Genomic DNA, 17,717 nt, shown 5'->3' with positions numbered 1-17,717 from the left:
AATTCACGTTCTTTATACGGTTGGAATCAGCACAGAAAATGCAAGAACACAACGCGGACCAAAAGTCCAAAACAATTACGGAAACAAACAAAATTCAGTGACAAAGACACAAAACGTGTCAAACACGCAACTCACACACACATTGGGGGGGTTTTTTGATTTGGTTCAAGTGACCTATTTCTATTGCATGAAAGTAAATGGACTTTGAATTTAAATGTGAATGGCAGAGATGAATTATCAAAATGTGAAATTAAAATGTAACAAACACTAGGGTTTCGGAATCCACCCTAAACAATTCTACCCATGTTCATGGATACTCAAGTGATGAACTCTAAATGTATTGATGAAGATGTTCGCAATCAAGACCATGGGTCGTTGATCGGTGCATAAATTACATATCATTTTGTACCCTTTTAACTTATGATTTGGTTATGTTTTTGAGTTAAACTTGTGCTTTTAATCCTTTTTGTGTTTATCTTTCAGTTCATTGAGCTTTAGGTAATAATGATGGCTTTAGAGAGCATAATTCATGCAATTCAAGCATGTTAAGGCCTAATTTGGATGAATGGATGAAGAGCTTAAAGACAAACTCATTTTGGCTACAGCCCCCTGCCAGTCCAGTTCCGTAGGTCATATTGCAAGCATTGTTTCAACAACCTACATAGCTCGAATGAGGCCACATTCTTCATGAAAGTTGTTCCAATTGGTGTTTACTATAACATATCCAAAATTCAGCCCCATTGGATAAATCTGGAGTCCGTTACCTAGCAAACACAGAACCATGCTCAGGATGGATCTTATCAGCGCGGAAAATGAGTTAGCAATTTGTTTCGGCCTTAACTTCTTCCTCCGACCTTGGATTGGCCCAAATAACATATGGCTGGAAAGAAGACATTCTGAACTTCAATTTAGAGTGCTTAAAGTCCTAATTTGATTAAGAGAAGCCCAAGTTGTAAGCCCTTGAAGTTGCTGGTCATGCTGACCTCAGCATGTGCTGGTTGGATGCTTGGTCATGGTGAGCTAGGTATGAGCTATCATTTCTGGTTGGAAGCTTGGTCATGGTGACATGAAGATGAGCTAGGGCTGCTGGTGGGATTTAGTGGTGAAGTGCATCAACCAATTCAAGATTTTCTAATACAAGTGCATCACCCATTTCAGATTTTCTAATACAAGTGCATCAACCATTTCAGATTTTATAATTCAAGTGTTGTATGCATTAGTCTTATTGAATTCTGATTTTCACTTCCCCTAGGCCTATAAATAGGGAAGTTCTCTAAGCTTGTAACAACACCCCAAGGGGGGGAGCTCTCAAGCACTTCTCTAGAGCTCCCTTCCCTTATCTCCCTCAAATTCTCTTAATTTCCCTTTGTAGTTCTCAATTGTTGTAATATGTTCCTTTTACTAAATCTTCAAACACTTCCCAAACACTTCTCTATTCTCTTCCAAGCATTCTCCAATTCCTCAAACACATGTGTCTTCCCTTCCAAAGTTCTCAAAGTTCTCCAATTTTCCAAACACTCTCTCTTCCAAAATCCACAAAGTTCCCAAACACAATTCCCATTCTCTTCCAAATTCCCCATGTTCTCAAACACTTCTCCCATTCCTTCATCAAATTCTCTAAACTTCTCAAACACCCTTCTCTCCCTTCCCTAAGTTCTCAAATTCTCCAAGTTCATAAACATTCTCCAAACTTCTCAAACACTTTCTCCTCCCGTCTCTACGTTCTCAAATTTTCCAAGTTTCCAAAATCCACAAAGTTCCCAAACACCACTTTCCTTTCTTCTCCAAAAAGCCTACATATTCTCAAACACTCTCCAAACACTTCTCCCATTCCTTCATCAAATTCTCAATGTTCCCAAACACTCCTCCCTTCTCTTTCTCAAACACATCTCTCCTCTCTTCCAAAAGTCTCCAAATCTCTCAAACACATGTCTCAACCTTTCCAAAATCCTCAAAGCTCTCAAACACATGTTCTTCCAAAATCCTCCAAGTTCTCAATACTTTCTTCTCCCTCTCAAAGCTCTCAAACACATGTTCTTCCAAAATCCTCCAAGTTCTCAATACTTTCTTCTCCCTCTCAAAGTTCTCAACACCCCAAGGGGGGGAGCTCTCAAACACTTCTCTAGAGCTCCCTTCCCTTCTCTCCCTCAAATTCTCTTAATTTTGCTTTCTAGTTCTCAATTCTAGCTTTCCTTTTGCTTCTTAGTTGTAATTTATTTTTCTTTGTAATGTAAATTCTTTTCTTAAGTTTTCAAGTTGAATTAGTTTCCAAGTTTCAATTATGGTTTTTGTTCTTATTCATTATGCTTATAAGTTAATATGCTAGTTTGAATGATTGATCACCATTTAGGCTTGCATGTTAGCTATCTTGGTTTGAATTAAGAGTATACACCATGCTTTAATTCGAATTGAACTATGAATAGGAAGAGTATGTATGGACATTCGACAACAGGGATTAGATACATGCTTGGTTGTTTAAATTGTTCTTCTATGCTTAATGGGTTCCTAATGCTTAATTTTAGGTTAGACAACAAATGATCAAATTAGGGAATTAGGAACACAAGGTTATGACCACACACCATGGCTTAATCATACTTTAGCTAGAATCAATCCATTAATCTAATTGAACTTGGGAACTTATTTGCTTGAGTTATTTCCTTTTTTCTTGTTGTATTTATTTCCTTTCTTTTTCATTTTTGTTTTGTGTAGGGAAAATGAATTGAATCATTCAATCACCAATCCTCGTGGGATCGACCTCGCACTTACATACGCTATACTACCGAACGGCTCGTGCACTTGCGAGTATCACAAGTTGAGGATGCAACTGAATCCATTTTGGTGCAGCTGTATCTACGCAACAAGTTTTTGGCGCCGTTGCCGGGGATCGGTAACATTGTTTGATTCTATTTGGCTTTCCTACTTTATTTTTTTTTTCTTAACTGGACAATTTCAAGTTTTAAAGTTAATGACATTAATGGACAAGTTGTGTTTGTAGTCCAACAGAAAAGGACAATTGCCCAACAAGCAAGAGAACTGGGTTTAAGTCCCAGCTTACACAACCCATTGGTGCTTGTTGCTTTGAAGCATGGAATTGGACATGTGTTGATTTTTCCTTTTCATTTTTAGTTTTTTTTTTATATTTCGTAATCCTTTAATTCTGTTTCAAGTTTTTTGTGTTCGTTTTAGCAATTTATGATAGCTTAATAAAAATGGAGAGAGATGGCAACCTCAATCATAAGAATGGGGAGTGTGGAGCAGTGGGAGAAGTCGCGACCTCCAAATGCATCATGCTCGACCTAATCGCTTCAAGGGGGAGTATTCCAATCCTTTCTCTTTAGTTGTTTTGTTATTACTTCAGTAATTTTAATTTTCTATTTCTTTTATTAAAAAAAAATTAAAAAAGATTTTTTATATTAGCTGACTCGTGGTAACTCCAGTGAGCGTCTCCGTCAATACAGTGTCTAGGAGTTCTTTAGGCGACACCTTCGGTGTCTAAGAAGTTTGGGTTTTAAGTGGGACCTTTGTGACCCCTCCAACCTTCCCGGATCCCCTGGCTGTGTTTTCTGAGGCCCTTAACTGGTCATCCATGAGTTGCTTGTATATTTGTGTGTTTTATAAAAAAACAAAAACAAAAAAAAAAAAAAATTAAAAAAATTGAAATTTGAGTTTTTTTTTTTATCCTTGTAAATTGCAATTTGGAACTTCTTTTTATTTATTTATTTATTTTTCTTTGTGTGGTCAGTTAGTTGTAAATAATAATAAATTTAAAAAAAAAATCAATTTGGAACTTCTTTGTTTTCTTTTTTTTTTGTTTTGTTAAGTTAGTTTATGTATTTATTTACGTGGTGTGGTTAGTTAGTTTATTTCTGAGTGTTAAAAACATATTATTTTTATTTCACTCAAACACTGCATTACAAACAAAAAAAAAAGTAAAAAAATTTAAAAACAAAACAAAACAAAACAAAAAAAAAAAAAAAAAAAAAAGAAGAACATTCAAATAAATTAAAAATAAAAACAACTTCTTCTTCTTCTTCTTCTTCTTCGTCTTCATCTTCATCTTCATGGCATGCCTCTATTATCTCTTACTTGCAGAATCTGCAGCAGCTCCACATGGTCCTCATTTTTTCTTTGCAGTGATTCCACGTGCTGATTGGCACAGTAGAGCCGCTTCTGCAAGTCCGCCACCATAGCCTTCAAGGAAACTATTTCCTCGCTCATCGCGGCACACTCCCGTGTTCTCGCCAGTAAACGCATGCCCAAATTGGTAGCCGAGACCGCGTGGAGCACAGTTAAATTGTGGGACTCCTCCACTGCTGCCTTGTCAGACCTCTTTGCCACATGCAGATGATCTGTCGATGTGAGCTTGCTGCCAATCATGCCTTCCAGCAGTGCTGCTCTGTTCGGCACTGCCTCAGAAAAGTTCGGTATTACCTCAGCAAAGTTTGAGGCCGTACCATGATGATATGTGGAGTTTGGGAAGACATGGTTTTGAGGAGCCCTTATCTGCGCATTCGGTGGCGCAAGGGACAATTCAAGGTTGAGATCATCAAGGTGAGTGCATGAGGATGCCATTGTTTTGTTTTTGGATTTTTTGATGTTTTTCTCTGAATTTGCAGGAAAAAATGCGGGGTACTCTTCTACTTCACCGAGATGAGTTTAAATAGACTTATGCAGATGAGGGAGCCGAAAGCACTTCAGATCTCGAGGGTGCTATCCTGTGCTCTTTTCTCTCGAATCCCTTCATTTCTGGCGCAAATTGCGAGCACGTTTTTTTTTTTTTAAAAGGGAGCATGTCTACACTTTCACTTACTTTTGCCTCCCTGTTTTCTGATGTTTGTGTTTTTGCTTTTTCAGTTTTTATTTTATTTTATTTTATTTTATTTTATTTTCAATTATTTTCTTCTTGTTTGACTGGTTTCTTAATAATGTAGTTGGAAGAAGAGACAAAATTAAAGATGCGTCTTGGACACCTGGTGCAAGAATCCCAACTCTTCTTTTAAATTATTGTTTGAATTGCGTGTTTATTTCAGTTTATTTATTTATTTATTTATTTTGTTTTTTATTTAATTAGGTAGTATAATTTAAAACTCATAGGATATTCTTTGAAGGAGCTAAATTTTTGGTAACTCCAGTGAGCAACCGCAGTCTATACAGTGTCTAGGAGTTCTTTAAGGCGACACCTTCGGTGTCTAAGAAGTTAGGGTTTTAAGCGGGACCATTGTGACCCCTCCAACCTTCCCGGAACCCCTGGCTGTGTTTTCTGAGGCCCTTAACTGGTCATCCTTAAGTTTTTCTCTTAAAAGAAGAATCAGTTATTTGTGTATTTACTTAACTAAAAAAAAAAAATTAAAAAAAAAAAAAAAAAAATCTTGTTTGGGTCTTCGTGTTTTTGTTTGATTGTCGTTCTTTACATTTAGGGTCAATCGTTTCTTTGAGATAGCTAACGTTTTTATTTCCCAATTAAAGAAAAAAAAAACACACATACACTTTAAAATTAAATAATAAATAAAAACTGAAATCATTTCTTCTTGGCGCTCGGTGTCTCGACCATAGGAGCTTTGAGTTTGGCCCTCTGGCTGTCCTCTTCCGGGGCTTCACGCACAGCCTCTTGGGGCTCATCACTTGAGCTCCCAAAGATCGCAATCTTAGCTTGAGCGTAACTACTCTCGCGATCCGCTTGCTTGCGTTTACCCGGTCGGTCTAGGTCCTCCAGTTGCTTTCTCATGTCGCGAGAGTACAACTCTACCATCTTTGATAGATTTTTATTCTCGTCTCGCAATACTTCTAGCTGGTGTCGATTCACCTCCACAATCCTTGACCTCTCCCTTTTCAAGCTTTTTATAGCACTCTGACAGTCTTCAACCAAACTTCGCTCCGCCGCCAACTGAGCTTTAAGCACCTCTACCTCATGGGACTTCGCAAGTAGGCGATGACCCAAACTTGCGACACATGCTGTACTCTGCACGCTCAGTGCCAGGGCATCACTCGTGACTCGGTTGTCATCCCTTGTCCCGAACACATGTATATCTTTGGGAGTCACTAAATTTCTGCCAACTCCAATAGCAACATCGTTGTCTAGGAGTATTGAGTCATTGACAGACACAGGCCCCCGTAAGGAGCCAAAGTAGGGCATCCATACTGGTGCTGCTGCTTGGCCCCGTGTTTGAGTCGGTGGAGCTAGGTTGAGATCCAACGAAAATGGGTAGGAAGAGGCCATTTGATTTCTCACTTTTTTCTTCTTTTCTCTTTTGTGTTTCTGAGTTTGTGGTTTTGTTTTTATCCCCTTCTTTTTCCTTCTTATAGATATAGTCTTTGACAAACCCTAGCCATTGCAGCGTCTAAGCATTTCTGAATCTCCAGCATTCATCGAGTCCCACAACCTTCTCGCTTTCCAACCGTACCCAACACATTTATCTCGACGTGACCTTTCTGAACGGACGCGTTCAGTAAAGTCATCATGACTTTGTATGGCCCCGTAATTTCTGCTTGTGGAGTCTGCGGCGCCTCTATGCGTCGACACGTGTCTCGCCCTGTCTGTTGGTCCCTTACACTGAACCGAGACATCATGACCCATGTTAAAATCCCGCTCTTTGTGTTGCTAATCACGGTTCGATAGTTTGTTTTTACAAAACTAAATAATAATAAAAAGCCATAAATGAAAACAAATTGTGGGTCGGGTTTCACTTTAGTTTGGGTTTCAAAGTGGGTTAAATTCACCGTGGTTTGTGTTTCGAAATTGTGGGCTTTGGGCTTCAAATTTTTTTTGGGTTTCAGAATTGTGTGATTAGGGTTTACTGTTTCATTTTTTGTTTGTTTGTTTGTTTGTTTTGTAATTTTTATTTTTGTAATTATTTTATTTGTGTATTTTAATTCTTGTGTGTTTTGTGATTTATATTTACTTTAGTACCTTTCATTTCTTGCTATGACATTGCTTGTTCCTAATTTTTAAACATTGAGGACAATGTTCATTTCTAGGTTTGGGGGTATTGGAGTTTAGCATGTAAATTTGATTTTTTTTCCTTAATTTAATTTAATTTTTTTTGCTTGTTTTTATTTTTATTTTATTTTGTTTGAGTCTTGCTTTTATTTTTATTTTGATTTTATTCACTTTCCGAACACATTTGATGAGATTGTGATAAATGTTTGCATGACTTAAATGAAAATTGGATTTCATTTTATTTTAGTGTTTTTTTTTCTTTATTAAAAAATTAAAAAATTAAAAAAAAAAAATTAATTTAGCATTGTTCTAACATGATATGCTTGAAACCTTCTTTAAACTTGCCATTTGTTTCATAATTTTCCAATTAAAGGATTTGCATGATCTAAAGAATTGTATGAAGCATAAATTAGACTTATATAACCAACCATATAAAGTGAGCTTTTGAGCCTTGTACTTCAATTCATGAGTGTTATATACATACTCTTATTTTCTTGTCATCAAAGTTGTTGTTTGATCTCATTATTCATTGATTTGGTTGAACACTTAAAAGTCATTCATTCTTATGCAATTTGATTTCATGACATTTAAGAAGTGATATTAAGGCCCTCTTTGGATCGTTTGTGCCTTTCAAGCTAACCTTATGCATGCTTAAGCATGATTTTCCATTGTTAACCATTTTGAGCCTACATGTAAACCTTTTCTTTCATTTACCAATTTTATTTCCTCGCCTTAGCCCGAAAAACAAATATTTACCTTTCTAAGGAACTCATGAGCTTTAATTGGGATGTGTTTTTCATACTAAGTTTGGGAATGGGTGTTACATTTCGAAGAAAAAAAAATCACACAATTGGTGAAAGAAAAGAGAAAATTTAAGTGGTGGTTGATTGAAATTTCATTTTTGGGCCTTCAAAATAAATTGGTGTTTGTTCAATTAAAGGAAAGGAGTATCAATCAATGTAAATGAAGGTATAAGGAGTTTTGATCATGTAAAAGAAAAAATCTAATCGTGATGATTCGAAGTCTTGTAAACAATTATTTTATGCTCTTACATTGCGAGTTCCTTGGACTTTGTATTATCCATACCTTTCATTTCTTACTCACCTTACTCCCTTGGCCCAATTACAACCTTTACTAAAGACCTAAATTGATCTTAAATGTCATGTGGTTGAATTGCATTCATTTTCTGCTTTTAAGTGTTTGGCATCCTTCTTGAGATCATATTAATGCAAGTTCTTCATCTTTCTATTTTGAGTTAAGTCTTTATGGTTTAACTCTAATCTCATGTTTATAACTGAGTGTTGCATTATAGCCCTCTTCTGAGTGATTCATTTGTGAGAGGACAACTTTGGTGAGATTTGAAGTTGAACTTGTGCTTTGTATGATTTTTGAAATTGTGTGAAAACTAAGATTGGGGAATTTGTTGCATTTGGCTATCACACTACTACACTTTGAGCATATTATGTTTTGAACTTTGCCGCTTTGTGAATAATGTCTAAAATTGAGTTTTTATTGTTAAAAACTTTTGAGTCATGTGCATGAGTCATTTCTCTTCAGAAAATGTTCGGGAAGATTGTTTTGAGTCTTACTTTTCTTTTGTTTTTATTTATTTATTTATTTTATTTATTTTTTTGGTTTTTGGTTTTATTTTTGTTTGTATAATTATTTTTATTTTTATTTTGCTTAAGGACTAACAAATCTAATAAGTTTTCTAACCATTTTGTTTTGTAGAGTTAGAAAAACGTTTGTGGGTATCGTATCTGTTAAACCCTCAGGAGACACAACTCCTCCTATTAGGGATGCCTAGAGGTTTAAAGGCTTGTTGCATATGCTAAATGCAATCGAGTTACCTACGAAAGTGGTTTAATTAACTTCTTGTTTGTTTTTATCTTTGTTTTCCTTTTGTTTTGCTCGAGGACTAGCAAAATCTAGGTTTGGGGGTATTTGATCGGTGCATAAATTACATATCATTTTGTACCCTTTTAACTTATGATTTGGTTATGTTTTTGAGTTAAACTTGTGCTTTTAATCCTTTTTGTGTTTATCTTTCAGTTCATTGAGCTTTAGGTAATAATGATGGCTTTAGAGAGCATAATTCATGCAATTCAAGCATGTTAAGGCCTAATTTGGATGAATGGATGAAGAGCTTAAAGACAAACTCATTTTGGCTACAGCCCCCTGCCAGTCCAGTTCCGTAGGTCATATTGCAAGCATTGTTTCAACAACCTACATAGCTCGAATGAGGCCACATTCTTCATGAAAGTTGTTCCAATTGGTGTTTACTATAACATATCCAAAATTCAGCCCCATTGGATAAATCTGGAGTCCGTTACCTAGCAAACACAGAACCATGCTCAGGATGGATCTTATCAGCGCGGAAAATGAGTTAGCAATTTGTTTCGGCCTTAACTTCTTCCTCCGACCTTGGATTGGCCCAAATAACATATGGCTGGAAAGAAGACATTCTGAACTTCAATTTAGAGTGCTTAAAGTCCTAATTTGATTAAGAGAAGCCCAAGTTGTAAGCCCTTGAAGTTGCTGGTCATGCTGACCTCAGCATGTGCTGGTTGGATGCTTGGTCATGGTGAGCTAGGTATGAGCTATCATTTCTGGTTGGAAGCTTGGTCATGGTGACATGAAGATGAGCTAGGGCTGCTGGTGGGATTTAGTGGTGAAGTGCATCAACCAATTCAAGATTTTCTAATACAAGTGCATCACCCATTTCAGATTTTCTAATACAAGTGCATCAACCATTTCAGATTTTATAATTCAAGTGTTGTATGCATTAGTCTTATTGAATTCTGATTTTCACTTCCCCTAGGCCTATAAATAGGGAAGTTCTCTAAGCTTGTAACAACACCCCAAGGGGGGGAGCTCTCAAGCACTTCTCTAGAGCTCCCTTCCCTTATCTCCCTCAAATTCTCTTAATTTCCCTTTGTAGTTCTCAATTGTTGTAATATGTTCCTTTTACTAAATCTTCAAACACTTCCCAAACACTTCTCTATTCTCTTCCAAGCATTCTCCAATTCCTCAAACACATGTGTCTTCCCTTCCAAAGTTCTCAAAGTTCTCCAATTTTCCAAACACTCTCTCTTCCAAAATCCACAAAGTTCCCAAACACAATTCCCATTCTCTTCCAAATTCCCCATGTTCTCAAACACTTCTCCCATTCCTTCATCAAATTCTCTAAACTTCTCAAACACCCTTCTCTCCCTTCCCTAAGTTCTCAAATTCTCCAAGTTCATAAACATTCTCCAAACTTCTCAAACACTTTCTCCTCCCGTCTCTACGTTCTCAAATTTTCCAAGTTTCCAAAATCCACAAAGTTCCCAAACACCACTTTCCTTTCTTCTCCAAAAAGCCTACATATTCTCAAACACTCTCCAAACACTTCTCCCATTCCTTCATCAAATTCTCAATGTTCCCAAACACTCCTCCCTTCTCTTTCTCAAACACATCTCTCCTCTCTTCCAAAAGTCTCCAAATCTCTCAAACACATGTCTCAACCTTTCCAAAATCCTCAAAGCTCTCAAACACATGTTCTTCCAAAATCCTCCAAGTTCTCAATACTTTCTTCTCCCTCTCAAAGCTCTCAAACACATGTTCTTCCAAAATCCTCCAAGTTCTCAATACTTTCTTCTCCCTCTCAAAGTTCTCAACACCCCAAGGGGGGGAGCTCTCAAACACTTCTCTAGAGCTCCCTTCCCTTCTCTCCCTCAAATTCTCTTAATTTTGCTTTCTAGTTCTCAATTCTAGCTTTCCTTTTGCTTCTTAGTTGTAATTTATTTTTCTTTGTAATGTAAATTCTTTTCTTAAGTTTTCAAGTTGAATTAGTTTCCAAGTTTCAATTATGGTTTTTGTTCTTATTCATTATGCTTATAAGTTAATATGCTAGTTTGAATGATTGATCACCATTTAGGCTTGCATGTTAGCTATCTTGGTTTGAATTAAGAGTATACACCATGCTTTAATTCGAATTGAACTATGAATAGGAAGAGTATGTATGGACATTCGACAACAGGGATTAGATACATGCTTGGTTGTTTAAATTGTTCTTCTATGCTTAATGGGTTCCTAATGCTTAATTTTAGGTTAGACAACAAATGATCAAATTAGGGAATTAGGAACACAAGGTTATGACCACACACCATGGCTTAATCATACTTTAGCTAGAATCAATCCATTAATCTAATTGAACTTGGGAACTTATTTGCTTGAGTTATTTCCTTTTTTCTTGTTGTATTTATTTCCTTTCTTTTTCATTTTTGTTTTGTGTAGGGAAAATGAATTGAATCATTCAATCACCAATCCTCGTGGGATCGACCTCGCACTTACATACGCTATACTACCGAACGGCTCGTGCACTTGCGAGTATCACAAGTTGAGGATGCAACTGAATCCATTTTGGTGCAGCTGTATCTACGCAACAGTCGTGGCTCAAGACGCATTGATTCTCTCTAATATACGTAAAGTGCATGGTTCGTGCTACAATACTTGTGCCCTCCTCATAACCGAACCTAGGTATGGTTCGTACTTCGATTCGATTGCAAGGAAAACCCATTAAGTTCAAAGAGAATGTGAACATCACAAGAACCCTAATAGCATGGTGTTTACATTAGGTATTCAAGAAACCAATTCACATGGATGGTTCTTACTCCATCCATCTATTGCTTAGGAAAACATGAAGATACACATAATCCCAACAACCTCAAGAAGCATGCTTTCAAAGGTAATCAATCAAGGAAAACACACATCAAGGATAGATTAATTTGGTGAATTGGAATTCATCAATTGTTGTCAAGAAACCAATTCACATGATGCTCACTTAAACAAGTTCAATCATTTGTTGCTAATTAGAAATTGTGTTCTTGGTTATCTTACACAACTTCTCAACTTTAGCTACATGCATACAACCTAAGGTGATTAAGCAAAGGAAGCAAACACATATCATAAAATTCAATTAGTGAATGGGGTTCATCAACAACATCTAGAAATTCATACACTCAAGCATCAAAACAATAAGGTAATCATGTTTAGGGCTTCAACCTAAGCCCTAGCTATGGAGTTTAGTTGCTCATACTTATTCCAAATACAAACTCGAAATATAACTAGAAGGAGTTTACAGATTTGGAAATGATGAAAGCTTGAAGTCTTCAATGGTGGAAGTCTTCTCCTTTCTTCCTTGGCTGCACCTCCTTCTCCTTCCTTGCTCTTAGCTCCCCAAAAGCTGCTCTCAAGTTGTGTAGAATGTGGAATAGCCTGATTTCCCACGATCAAAAGGCTCCCAATATCAGATTGCAATTTTGACTTCTCCTCCCTCTCTCCTCCTTTCCAGCTTTTACCTTTTAATATAAAACTACCACCTTTGATAAAGCCTTAGCCCATTGTCCCCTTGCCATGATGAAGCTTTGACTTCACAAAGATGCCAAAAGCTCAGAAAATATCTATTTTACAAATGTAATTCCTTGTTACCAAGAGTTATGGTAACAAGAAGTTAAGATGACACAAGGGAGGTAAAAGCTGGCCAAATCCGGATTTCCAGAACTGTGGTAACATGATGGATTGGTTGGATAGGCAATACTTGTCCAATGAAGCTCAAATTTGGATATGTTGTAGTTAACATCCATTGGAACAAGTCTCATGAAGATCATGACCTCATCCGAGCAACAGAGCATGTTGATCCCAGGCCAAGAAGTTGACCTACGAAAATGAACAAAAACAGAATTTATAACTAATAATGCACTTTTAGCTCATTTTCATCCCAACCAAGGCAAAATCTAAGAAAACACAAAAAGGAAGTAAAAAGCTATAAAATGTCAAGAACTAACTCAAAATAGTGGGTGAATAACATGAAAAATCATGTGAAAAAAGGAACCGAACAACGGCATGTACCTCGGTGTCAATGGTGCTACGCTGAGCGAGGACTTCGATCGGCACGTGGCGGCCTACGTTATCGTCGATTGCCGATGCAAGGCGTGACAGGGCATCGGCGTGGCTGTTCTCGGATCTGGGGATCTGCTGAACTTGATACGCGGTAAAGTGGTGGAGCAATCGGCGGGTGTGTGTCAAGTAAGCAGCCATCGAAGTATCCTTGGCTTCGAATTCAGTAAGTACTTGATTAACGACAAGTTGTGAGTCGCTGCATATCTTGAGTTGTTTAACTCCCATCTCTTTAGCGAGCCGAAGGCCTGCTAAAAGGGCTTCGTATTCGGCTTCGTTGTTGGAAGCCTAGAATTGGAAACGGATGACATATTCGATGGTCGTTTGGTCAGGGGCTTTTAGTACTAAGCTGGCCCCGCTACCTTGTCGGTTGGACGAACCGTCCACATAGAGAGTCCATAGGGGAATTGATGGATTAAATGTTCCTTCAGTCGGATGGGCGACGGGTGCTGCTGAAGCCGGTTCGGGGGTGAGATCGCCCGGATCTGCTTCTTGGGACGTGGTCATCTCAGAGATGAAATCAGCCACGGCTTGTCCCTTCTCGGCAGGCTGAGGGTGAGTCGAATTTATTGAGCTCAATGGCCCATTTTACTAGCCTTCTTGATGTCTCTGGCCGCTGTAGTATTTGGCGTAGAGGCTGATTGGTGAGAACGGCAATAGTGTGAGCTTGAAAATATGGCCGAAGCTTGCGTGCTGAGAGGACGACAGCGTAGGCGAGTTTTTCCAGCTCGGGGTACCGAAACTCGACGTTCTGCAGGGCATGGCTGGTATAGAAAATTGGGAGTTCTATGCCATTCGGCTTGCGGATGAGCACGGAACTGAGTGCCGTTGTCGAAACTGAGAGGTAGAGAATAAGTTTTTCACCGGGAAGAGGCGTGGATAATAGGGGCGCTCTGCTCATGTAGGCTTTAAGGTCTTGGAAGGCTCGATCGCATTCAGCAGTCCAGACAATCTTCCGTTTGCTTCCTTTGAGGGCTTTAAAGAATGGGGCACATCGATCGGTGGCTTTTGATATGAATCGGGCCAGAGCGGCGACACACCCAATGAGGCTCTGGATATTTTTCTGTGTCCTTGGTATCTGCATGTCAAGCAATGCCTTGATTTTCTCAGGGTTGGCCTCAATGCCTCATTGGCTGATCATGAAGCCAAGAAATTTGCCGGAGGAAAAGCCGAAGGCGCATTTTTTGGGATGAGGCACATGTTGTATTTCTTCAAGACATTGAACATGAGTGAGAGGTTGTGGAGGTGACAATCGGCCATTTTTCTTTTGACCAGCATGTCGTCCACATAAACCTCCGTTGAGGTGCCGATGAGCTCAGAGAAATTTTGTTGACCAACCTTTGGTATGTGGCTCCGGCGTTTTTCAAGCCGAACGGCATTACATTGTAGCAGTAAAGTCCCTTGTCGGTGATGAATACCGTATGTTCGCGGTCGGCAGGGCTCTTGAATATCTGGTTGTAGCCTGAGTATGCATCCATAAAGCTGAGAAGTTCATGGCCTGCCGTGGCGTCTACCAGCTGATCGATCCTTGGCAAAGGAAAACTGTCTTTTGGGCAAGCCTTGTTTAAATCGGTATAGCCCTGACACTTTCTCCAGGCGCCGTTAGATTTTTTGATCAAGACCGAGTTTGCCAACCAAATTGAGTAAGTTACCTCCTGGATGAAGCCGATTGTCTTCAGTTTATCCACTTCGAGCCGCATTGCCTCGTACCGTTCGGCATCGTAGGCTCGCCGTTTCTGTCGGATGGGCTTGAAGGTGGGACAAATGCAGAGCTTGTGACTGATGATATTTTGGGCGATGCCGGGCATGTCGTTGTATGACCAGGCGAAGACTTCTGTGTTGGCGCGCAAAAAGGCAATGAAATCGTCTCGTAGCGCCGAACTCAAGGTGGTACCAATTCGGACATGTCGGTTGGGCTGCGCCTCGAAGAGGGTCACCGATTCTAAATCCTCAATAGGTCGTGCCGGTGGGGTGACAGCCTCATCCCTGGGATCATCTGGTTTGTCCGCCCCCTTGTCTTTCGGTACGGCCATTTTGGTAGAAACTGAATATGCTTTGCGAAGCGTAGCTCTTACCGATTCCCTTGTTGCCGAAACGTAACATGTCTGTGCGCTCAACTGATCCCCCAGCACCTAGCAGACGCCAACGTGTGTGGGGAACTTGAGGAAGAGCATGTGTGGTGACAGCATGGCTTTCAGTTTTGTGAGCGTCATTCTGCCGATGATGGCGTTGTATGCCGTTGGGCAATCGACGATCAGAAAGTGAGTGTAGATGACCGTTCGTCTGGGGATAGTGCCGATGGCGAACGGGAGTTGAACACTGCCGATTGGTTCAATCACGTCACCAAAGAAGCTTAGGAGGGGGGTGATATCTTTGTTTAGGTGCTGAGGATCGAAGCCGAGGGAATTGAAAGCATCGGCAAATAGCACGTTGACCGAACTGCCTGTGTCTATGAGGATTCGCCCCACATCGAAGTCGGAGATGTCCGCTCGTATGATCATGGGATCGGAGTGGAGGAAGATGATGCCTCTTTCTTCTTCTTCAGAAAAAGTGATAGGTTCCCAACCGATTCGCCGGAACTTGTCGTTGCGTCCTCCCGCTACGCTGATGATCTGGGGGTGCCGAATGGCACGTACATAGTTTTTTAAGGAACGCTTGCTGGCTTCGGCTATGGGCGCCCCTCCGCTGATCATGTTGATATGCCGATTCGATGGTTGGTCCGATGCCCTTTTTGTGCTTAGGTACTAATCCAGCTTTCCTTCGTTGATTAGGCGTTCGACAATTTTATGAAGCGCGATGCACAATTCTATATCGTGGCCGTTGTACTGGTGGTATCGGCAGAAGACTCCTGTGTCCTTCTCGTTCTGCCGAGGGAGCTTGCGGTTGTTTGGCTTCGGTATCATCTGATTCTCTGTCATGAGGACGGCTTCTTCCGGCCGGTTTTTCTTGGAATCTCCGAAGTTGCTTCGCCTACCAGAGGCCTTGCCCCTTTTGTTACCGTCCTGCCGATCCTGGAAGTTGTCCTTCCGCTTGTTTCTTGCTTCGTAAGGAGCGGGGCAGGTGGTGCCTTTCGGTAGGGGGCCTCATTGGTCGTCCAATGCATTGGGAATCGGTCATAGTTTTGTGTCGAAGGTCGATCGGCTGGTGTTGTTTTGCTTGGTGGTGTCGAAGCTGGTCCTCTGGAGTTGAAATGTTCGGCCTTGGCATGGATAGCTGCCTGTTTCATCAGCTCGGCGTAGGTGGTCCAGTTGCTGCTGTGGACTAGATAGCGAAATTGAGATGATCAGAGACCACTTTTGAAAGGGCCGAAGGCCGCCCGGTCGTCGGTTTCAGGACATCGGGAATATTCGTGGCTGAACCTAGCCGCATGTTCTCTCAAGGGCTCTTCGTCTTGTTGCCGAACGGTATAAAGGTCATCGATAGAGTACAAGCGATCGGTCTGAATCATAAAATGGTTGAGGAAGGTTTGTTTCAATTGATCGAAAGAATCCACCGTACCTGGTTCTAATCGGTAAAACTAATTTAAGGCAGCTCCGGCCAAGGTGGAGGGGAACAATAAGCATTGGCTTTCTTCAGTGAGCCCCTTGCAACCCAAGGCTGATTGAAAAGTGTGGATGTGAGTTACAGGATCTTCCACTCCTGAGTAGAACGATATTAGGAGTGCTTGGACCTCTTTTTCGTGTCTGTACGTTCAGATGCGATTGGTGAATGGTCCCGGTTGTACCTTTCCCCACGTTGGTGTCCGAGCTTGGTTTTGTTCTTCCTCAATGCGGTTCATATTTTGGAGGAGAAGACGGATGGTGGGATCGGTGCAGGGGAGATTGTCACCGAAGGGTTCTACCGCCTGGTTATCTACCCGTCGGTCGGCCTTGTATCCCTGTATTTCTTGATCTGCCGTTCGGCTGGAGTTTCTCTCGTAGCCTCCCCCATGCCGATCGTTCTCTTTATTTGATCGGTGGCTGTGGTGCTCTTTCGAAGGTCCTGCTGATCGGTGGGAGATTGTGGTTCCTGGTGAAGTTGGGACATAGTCTGATTCGTCCGTCTCTTCCAGGCCAATCGTGTCGTACCTTCGGCGTATGGGGGAATTTTGGTCCGAGTGCCCCCAGACGTCGATCGGTTTGGCTTGGATTGGGATGGGCGAAGGCTGTCGCTCTTTGCGTCGATCGTTGATCCTATCGCGACAGTCGGAGTGAACTTGGTACTCTTGGTGACACTCCCTTAGGGAGGGTACGAATAGCCTTCGGGAGGCAGATGGCTTGCCAGCGGCATGCTGTTTCCCTTTATCCTGAGCGCTGGGCTTCCGCACACTTTTAAACGATTTCTCCTACCGAAGCTGGATGGTCCGTTCCAGGCCGTCCTGCAGCTGGGTTGAGTGCGTTTACTGATCATGCAGTTGTCTCTGGGTGTCATCAAGTTTGGAGGAGAGGATATTGTTGTGCTCCTGCATTCTAGCCATTTCCCGTTGTAGAGTTTCCACACGAGTTTCCAAAGTATTTGGCCAAACAGGCGTCTCCGTCCGCTGTGCGTGAGGCAGGGGAGCAGCGCTTGGCTCACCAGTGATGCCGAGGATGGGGCCATCGGCAGGGAGGGACGAAGATGGATTCATTTTTTAGTCTCAGAGTTTTGAGATATGGGTCGATCGGTGACCAATTTCCCACAGACGGCTCCAATCTGTTGGCACTAAAACTGAACAGATAGAGATGAGTGCAACTTACAAGTGATGTGGACGATGTAGAGATCGATTGAGCGCGTGACGCAGATTCTTCCCGTCCTTAGATGCTGATCCTGAATAGAGGGAGGCCGAGGCTCGTGAGGTTTATGGAACCGATGTGGAACCAGC

This window comes from Prunus avium, chromosome 8 (assembly GCF_965620075.1).
Source record: "Prunus avium chromosome 8, drPruAviu1.hap1.1, whole genome shotgun sequence".
NCBI lineage: Eukaryota > Viridiplantae > Streptophyta > Magnoliopsida > Rosales > Rosaceae > Prunus > Prunus avium.
Note: the sequence above shows the minus strand (reverse complement) of the source record.